The following is a 7919-nucleotide window of genomic DNA, read 5'->3' on the forward strand; positions in this document are numbered from 1 at the left end:
CAAAAAAGACATGCAAAATTCTACAGTTACTTAGGAAAAATCAGCTATTCAAATGTAGTAGACAGTGGTAGGACTAGCTACATGGGAGCTACAATGCCAGCATTGGAAGACAGGATTTGGACTTACCATGGAAGCACGCCCAAAATGAGCCCAAAATTCCTACTAGTCTGAGCAGGCTCCATCACTGCATGTGTTTAAGAAGAGGGCAAATGTTGGTGAAGAATGACAGATACACATAGCCATGCTATCTGATAGAGGGATGGACTAGAAAGCATCACAATGCGTCTTTCAGTCCTATTTTCTGAGTTTTCAGTGATACTGTACTTAACAAGAAGAAAAGTTTCACTGCTTGTTTCAGACTGGTGGGCATCTCTGAGCCATGCCTTATCACCACTGACAGACCGTCTCAGTATCCCTTTTAAGAAAGATTTAGCCTTACGACTATAGGGGGTAACAAGACAACCAATAATAACTACTTCTTTTGGAAGTCTCTTCCAGAAGCTCTGTTCTCTGATCAGTAAAAGCCTTTCTCAAATTTTCTACGTAAACAGAGTCAAGATCAGTTTCTACCTTTTCTCTTTTATGCCTTTACTTTAATTAGCGCTTTTCCCCACACTTCCTCCTTCTCTTCTAGTCTTCTTATTATATTTCAGTAACCAACAATGCTATCAGGCTCAGGGTTTATCTTGCTTTGAGGACTGAGTAAGCCAAGTGCTTTTAGCCTTGTAGGTACTCTACACAATACAGCCGCTTGCAGCACTTGGTCCAAGGGCCTGTCTTCCTAGCCCAAGGATATTCTTTCCAGTCCTTTTACAAGAAGACGTCCCAGGTTGCTATAGAGGAGTACAAGCCATCTGTTGAACTCTGTGCCCACGGTTTCAAATCTCTTCTGGATGCATGCATCTTTTCCTCCTCAGATCTTCAATAGCTGGTAATTATTCACCCTTTATAACTTGTAGGGTTTACCTGACAGGTAAAGTAGTACTACTATTTTTGTAGCACAGGCAGTGCAAGGGGTACTCTGAGGTCATGTGTTCAAGTTGCTATCTTAGTGCCCACTACAAATTGGTGATTAGTTTACAGCAAAACAAAGACAGTAAGGAAAGCAGCTTATGGTCTGCAATGGCCTTGAAAGCTTCTGGGGTTTCTGGTGTCTCTGATGAGCTTTCTATAATTTCCTTCTAAGTGTCTCACCTTTTATTTTTTCAAATGTGGATAGAGACTGATCAACCTTTTCTACAACCATCCCCTTTCCTGTTGGTGATAGCTCATCCAAGGTGGCCAAGTCCCTGAACTGCTTTCTAACCATCTGTTCCATAAGAACATCAGAGTAAGATGTGATGCTCTGACTTTACAGCCAATGTGCTAGTCATTTAAATAGTGTAGTAGGATGCAAAGTTGCAGTGGAAGACTCAATCTCTAAAAGAGAAGTTCAGCTCGGACAACAGTTCAAGTCAATGGAATGGCAATAGGGATTAAGTCAGCCTAAAGACTTTCCTCCTGGCAAATTATTCTCAGAAGGCAGGTTGCTCTCTCCCCTCAACTCACATAGACACGGGTACTGGAGAATCAAGCTGGTTCATAGGCCAAAAGGTGTGCCAGACCTGAAAGAAGCCTACCACAAGCAAGAAGCTTAGTGACAGGAAGGATTTTTTAAACCCTAAAAAAGTTCTGATTTGACTTTGCTTCTCCCTGATTTTAATACAAGGTTTAGCTGAACCAGAAGGAACATTCTTGATGTCCTACTAAGAGAGGTATCACTGTGAAGGGAAGGTCCTACTCTTGGGAAGACATGAACTAGTAATGCTTTGGAGACCTTCCTATCCTATTAGATATGGAATAAGAAGTTGTCCATCTTACTGCCACTTGAGACCCAGCTTTTATAAAGTTTGAGGAAACTAAACTAATCACCATTAGAAAACAAGGGTCAGTAAGTAATAATTAAGTAGCTTGGGGATCTATTAAAAAATCTTTAGAAATCAGTGTTTACACTATGTAGTTACAAATTAGCTGCAATGGGCATTGTTAAGAAACCATTTTTATAAGACAAACACTGAACGTGTGCACATTAGAAGAGTTCTCCGATGATTAGAAATCATAGCACAACTCATTTTATCCTATTCCTAAATTAGAAACTTAATACCTCAGTTTATTAGCAAAAGGAAATTCTATTACATTCAAGCAATGTTAAGATACAGAAAAGCACAATTTTTGTGCAGCTCTGCAAAAAAAGGAGTCGGAACAAAGCTGCTCACAATTACGGTTCAATGCTTCAATGATTTAACAACTTGAATAAATTAACATCTATGGAGTTACAAAAATCTAGGAATTCTCCAGCGATGATGGTCTTCAGGAAACAAAGTAGTTGAAACAGCGACAATGGTAGTGACAAGTGCTGGGACCTTAGGAGGAGCTAGAGCCCTCTCAACACTTAGCACTTTGTACATGAACACGCCATTTGTTGCCGGTTGAATTAGCATGTAAGAGCTCCCATATTCCACGTTGTTCAGGAATTATTCCTACCCAGATACCCCAAGGAGCTCTGCGTTAGACACTGTCTGAGCTTTAGCTGATTGGCGCTGTTCAGCGTGAGCCTCTGCACAACGGCACCTCCTCTGAGAGCTTCTGAAAGGTACAGGTCCCCAAAGCTTCGCTGGGGAGCCAAGTTCAACTACACCCAACTAATGGACAGTGGCAAGTACACACAAGCTGTCTGCTCCCCAATAAACGTCCCATTGTCCCAGGTGTCCCATGTTGTCACCTGTGTCCTCTGGAAAACCCATATGTCATGGTTAGTTAGCAGAAAGTCCACTACTTCTAACAGTTTGCCTTTCTGGACTAGAGCTACTCTAACCTGACACCACCACCGTGAAAGGCAGCAATTTACACTCTCCCACTGCCCTCTGGAATATGAGAAATGCGAATCTATTTCTCCACAGCATGCACTGCCTGCAACAACCACTTCACATGATCATGAATTCTCCACAGAGCACGCCACGTCCGCAATTGTAGTTTCTTGCTGTTACTATGCATCTATATCACTTGTGAAACACTGCCAATCCCAGACTACAAAATCATACCATGTTTTTGTTCCACTTTTTCTGTTTACTCATCTCAACCAACCCGCCCGTACTATGATATCAGTTTCTGCTAGCACAGATGTGACAATCCACTACAACTGAGCAGTGCCAGAAGTGCAACAGATTGACACTGCCCCCTTTCTGGCAGTATTTCGACATCATTTTCCACTGGCGTGGTAGGTTTAGGCATTGGAGATTAGCTGTGATAGACTTAAGCTTGTATTGAACTGTAGTCCATTGACAGACATTATTGTTATGTATATGAAATCCGCTGTTAGCAGACACAAGTGACGTGCTCCCTTATAATGCTTTAATGCCTTCCAGTAAAGACTACCCGGCGATACGAAAATGGCTGCTCAGGACTCCCACATCAAGCTGATGCAAGCCTACTTCATTACCTTCCTTCTAGAGGGTGAGTGTTTTCCACCAGCACGCTCTCCTCCATTTAACATCACTTGTATTTCTGACTATTGAGGGAGGCAGAGATGTCTCACGCTGCCTTCAGGCTCTAAATGGCTTTCTGTATCTTTATTTTCCTGCAACACTTCAAGGATCAGTTTTCTTCATGCTTCAGAGAAGTGGTATCTAAATCGTTTTAAACTGAAACAGGGACAGAATAAGCTGTGCAAATCATTTTCTAGTAGAACCTTAATTACATCCTGCAGTGTCTCGTCCTCGGCAAACCACTAGCAATAAAAGTCTGCATTTCATTTGAGGACCGACAGGGCTGGGTTTTTCTGTTTTGTTTTCCCCAATCGACATATACATAATCTAGCCTGGGACTTTGTTCCACAGCATTTTTGTCAAAGGCGCTAGAGAGTATGCCTGCAACTACTAAATCTTTCTCAGGTTCGCATTCAATTTTCAAGTTACACAACTGTAGCTAAAGAAAGAGACATTCTGTTTGCAGGAAGGTGTTTGCCAGATCCCCACTGGCAATGGCAAAAAGTGATTTATGATCAGTTTTAGTTAACATGGCCTCTCAAACAGATTTTAAAAAGTCTTTACAGCCATGGCCTAATGCCAAAGCCTTTTCTATAGGAATATACTCAATTTTAGCATGTGCTGGTGCCCTGTGACGCAACTGCAAAGGCAAATGAGTACAAATATTAAATACACCCTCTTGATGAGGCAAAGGGCCTGATATCTTCCGAATCTACCAGATCCCCCCCATGCTCCACCATTACAAATCTGTGCCTCTTCTAGTTTGTTGTTGGTGCAAGGGTGTTGATGACTTTTAATCCCTCAGTTCATTCTGTACAAGAATCCTACATTTTCTGAACTCCTCCAAGAAAGGTGGATTCACCTGTTCCCTTTTTTAGGGGTACAAATAAAAAGACTTAAATATAGTTCTGGCTCCATGTTTATATACGCACTTACACATACAGTTCACACTAAACAGGTGTCCTTCTTCCCTTTTGGGGCTGCTACACTCTGTTGCCATTATGAAAAATTCTTTATAATACTGTCATCACTGCCATGAGCACAGGCATCCCCTGGCACATACAAATTCCTCAAGGGATGAAACCACTGCAGTTCTTGCATCTTCTCTCAGGCACCAAGATGTAGTTGGTTTGTGTTGTTCCCACAGCATGCACAAGTACTTAAACTTTGACCTCAGGCTTGAGCTACAGACGCCTTGCCCACTTTTTCTTGGATCCTCCATTGTTTCCATTGCCTTCACAAACCCTCAGGCTGCGCTGAGGGCTGGGTGACTGACTTCCTTCACTGGCAGACTTGGGTGGGGTTTCATCAAAACCGAACTCTGGGAGTTTTGCCCAGTTGTTTTGCCCAGTCCAACGCAGCCGTACTGCAGGCCCTGCAGAGTCTTAGTCTGAGCCTTAGTTCATGACCCCAGACCTTACTGGGTGTCATATTCTGGTACTACACTTCTCATGCAGTGCTCCAGTTGCTGTAACAGTTTCATAATTAGCCTCCTTTGCATAAAATAATTGAATATTCAATACCAAACATCCCTGAATATTCAATACCAAACATCCCCAAGCCAGGTACTGAAGATGTGACCAGCTTTCCTGAATCCTGCCAGCCACAGTCCAACACCTCCACAGGGCTGAGTGTTACAGGACACAGCTTAGAGCCAAAGGAAAAAGAAGCTCCACGAGGAGCTCACCAACAGGAAGCAATCTTGACTCGCTAGAAGCCGTGTGCCTCCTTATGGGAAAGACTGGGCTCAGCCCCAGAAGCACTGGTAATGTCAATCACAGGTTTTGAACCTCAGCAGCCTGTATAGCTTCCTTCCTCCCGCCGCTGAGCTTTAAGACTACCTAAGCCTTTTGCAGCAGCCTAGCCCCACTGACAATCAAGCGTGAAAGCTGTAAGGAGAGCCACACATCAGCTACCTCACAACTGTTGGAAGCTTCATTTATAATGTCTGTGTATTTCCCCTTTTCCTAGCACCACCTTTTCTATCTGCAAATAAACCTTCTCTAGTTGTCCATACTTCTGGAGAACTTCAGTGCAGGTAGGATGGCCATTCTTCATAAGAAAAAAATGCCATTCTTTGAAGAGTTCAGAAAACCTAGGATTTCCATTTAGCGCAAAATGATGAATTAAGGGAGAAAAGCCCCCACGAGCACCCCTGCACAAGCAGACAGTAGCAATTAGAAAAGGCAGACCACAGCTCTGAGAGAAATGCAAGATCTAGAAAGCACGTTTCCTTTAGCTCAGTCTTCTAACCAGCTTAGAGAACCGAACTCTTTCCCAAGCACCCTTCTTCTAACCTATGTTGAATATGTAAAGCAAGGACACCAGACTTGCAGCCAAGTGATTTTCCACTCCAGGCACATGGAACAGGATGAAAGTAAATTTGTGGGTGTTTGTGCTTGATTTGGCAGAGAAAAAAAATGAGGGAGGGACTGTGTTTGAGGGAGGGTATCAAAGATCAGAGCCAGATGCTCCTGCACAGAACTCTGGATCTGCAGGAAATTAAGAAGGTAGAGAAGGTGAGGCAAAGGCTGTGTTTGAAGTGAGAGTCAAGGGGTTCTGAAGCTTACAACCATCCAAGGTGCTCGGAGGGAACTACAGCGCATGCCAAAACCACACCACAGTGGCCCGGGGTGCTTTCATTATACAAAGCCTGGGAGAGCAGAGGCTGTAAATGTAGCTTCAAAAGGAACTTCATCTTAAAGTCTTAGCTCTCAGGGCCTATTAAACATTTATGCTGACTACCACTCCTACTCTTTGCCTCAGAGAAAGCACCCGAAATAACCTTTGCTACAGAGTGAACTACTACAGCTCTACTGGCTGTGTAGGAGACTAGCGGGGAGCTGTGAGAAACAACCAGAAACGGTGTTGGAACATCGCACTGATGTCTTTACTCAGTCAGCTGGGGGAGAAGCAGGAAAATCTGGTCTGGAACCTGACAGGGAAGACAGAAAACTGTGCTAGAAATAATGAGTGGATTAGCAACGTAGAGGTGGCTAAGACTGAGTGAGGCCAGTGGAGGCAAATATAAATATATGAGTATCAGCAATTTTTGCTTTTACCTTACTTAAGGTCACACTTATGGGGCAGTCTTCAGACCAGCCTCCGGTTTTGTATCTATGACTACTGCAGCTGTGAGAGAGACTGTAGAGGAAAAGGACGAAAGCAGACTCTATGCAGAAATCAAAAGGAAGACAGAGGGAGTCTAGGAGAAGATGGAAAGAAGGGATTAATTCCCCTGATTTGCCTGAAAATTCTTTGGCTGTGCAACAGGAGTTTAGGATGAGACAGCCAGAAGTACTCGAGGTTTTCACTCTAGGAAGCTGTAACTGCTAATAGCAGATAATACACACAACATTCACTTTTTCCCTCATAGTTTGCTCATACAATCACACAGTTACCCAGTTGGAGGACAACCCCAGCTGTATACTCAGTAGAGGGTTGTGCTCACACACTAGCAGCTTCCAAGCAGGTGTTCAGAGAGTCCCTCAAAGTTATTTATTTCAACAGATGTATACATAATCCTGCAGTCTTTGTCTGCATATAGCAGCCCCTGCCCTACAACCACACAACCCATGGTTGATACCGGCATTCACTTGTGGCGTAACACAGATTGAGCAGGCACTTGGTGCCCGGAGTTTATCAGCTCTTGCAGATTCAGCAGGACTACCAGCCTCTAGAGTTTATCAGTCCTCGGGAAATCTTCATGCTCCTTCTCAGTACATGCTTTTCCTCTTTGGTCTGTTTTTTGCTAAACATTTCTCTATCCAAACCTACGGATACCTAAAGGACCAATTAAATTTCACACAAAAGAGGTCTTTATGACAAGTTGAGTTGGTGGCTTTTGGGGCTAATCACTCAGCCTTCACGCTGTAGGTACAAACTTAACGTCAATGTGGCTCCTTCTTACTAATGAGCAGCCACAGCACCTCCTCCTGGAATCCAAAACCACAGAGCTGGATCTGGGCTAGAAAAGATGAAGGCTTAGTGTTCACATTTGCATACATAGACCCCACAAAGAGGGGACAGGCCGTCCCACACTCAACCTAGGGAAGAAACATTGATCGACTGGTCTGGATTCATGTTAGGACAGTGTCTGCTTAGCCCCATTTTTCTTACTTACGTTGATTTGGCTGCTTATGAGCATGGCTATTACATCCAGCACCAGGTTAATGAGCTGTCTCCTGAAGGCTGACTCAAACACTAAGTGGAGGGTAGTTTTGAAGACTGTATTCTTAGAAATCATTTTGCAAAGAGAAGGCCCTACGCGTTACGTTGAGGTACTCAACCACCAATTCTCAGTCCTGCTGTTTCTCTTCTTTCTTGCAGTCCACATCCCTGTAGCTGCAGAGAAGTTTATACAAATCAGTCTAAGCCTTTATACCGTAACGGTGA

Source organism: Gavia stellata, chromosome 1 (genome assembly GCF_030936135.1).
Source record: "Gavia stellata isolate bGavSte3 chromosome 1, bGavSte3.hap2, whole genome shotgun sequence".
NCBI classification, from domain to species: domain Eukaryota; kingdom Metazoa; phylum Chordata; class Aves; order Gaviiformes; family Gaviidae; genus Gavia; species Gavia stellata.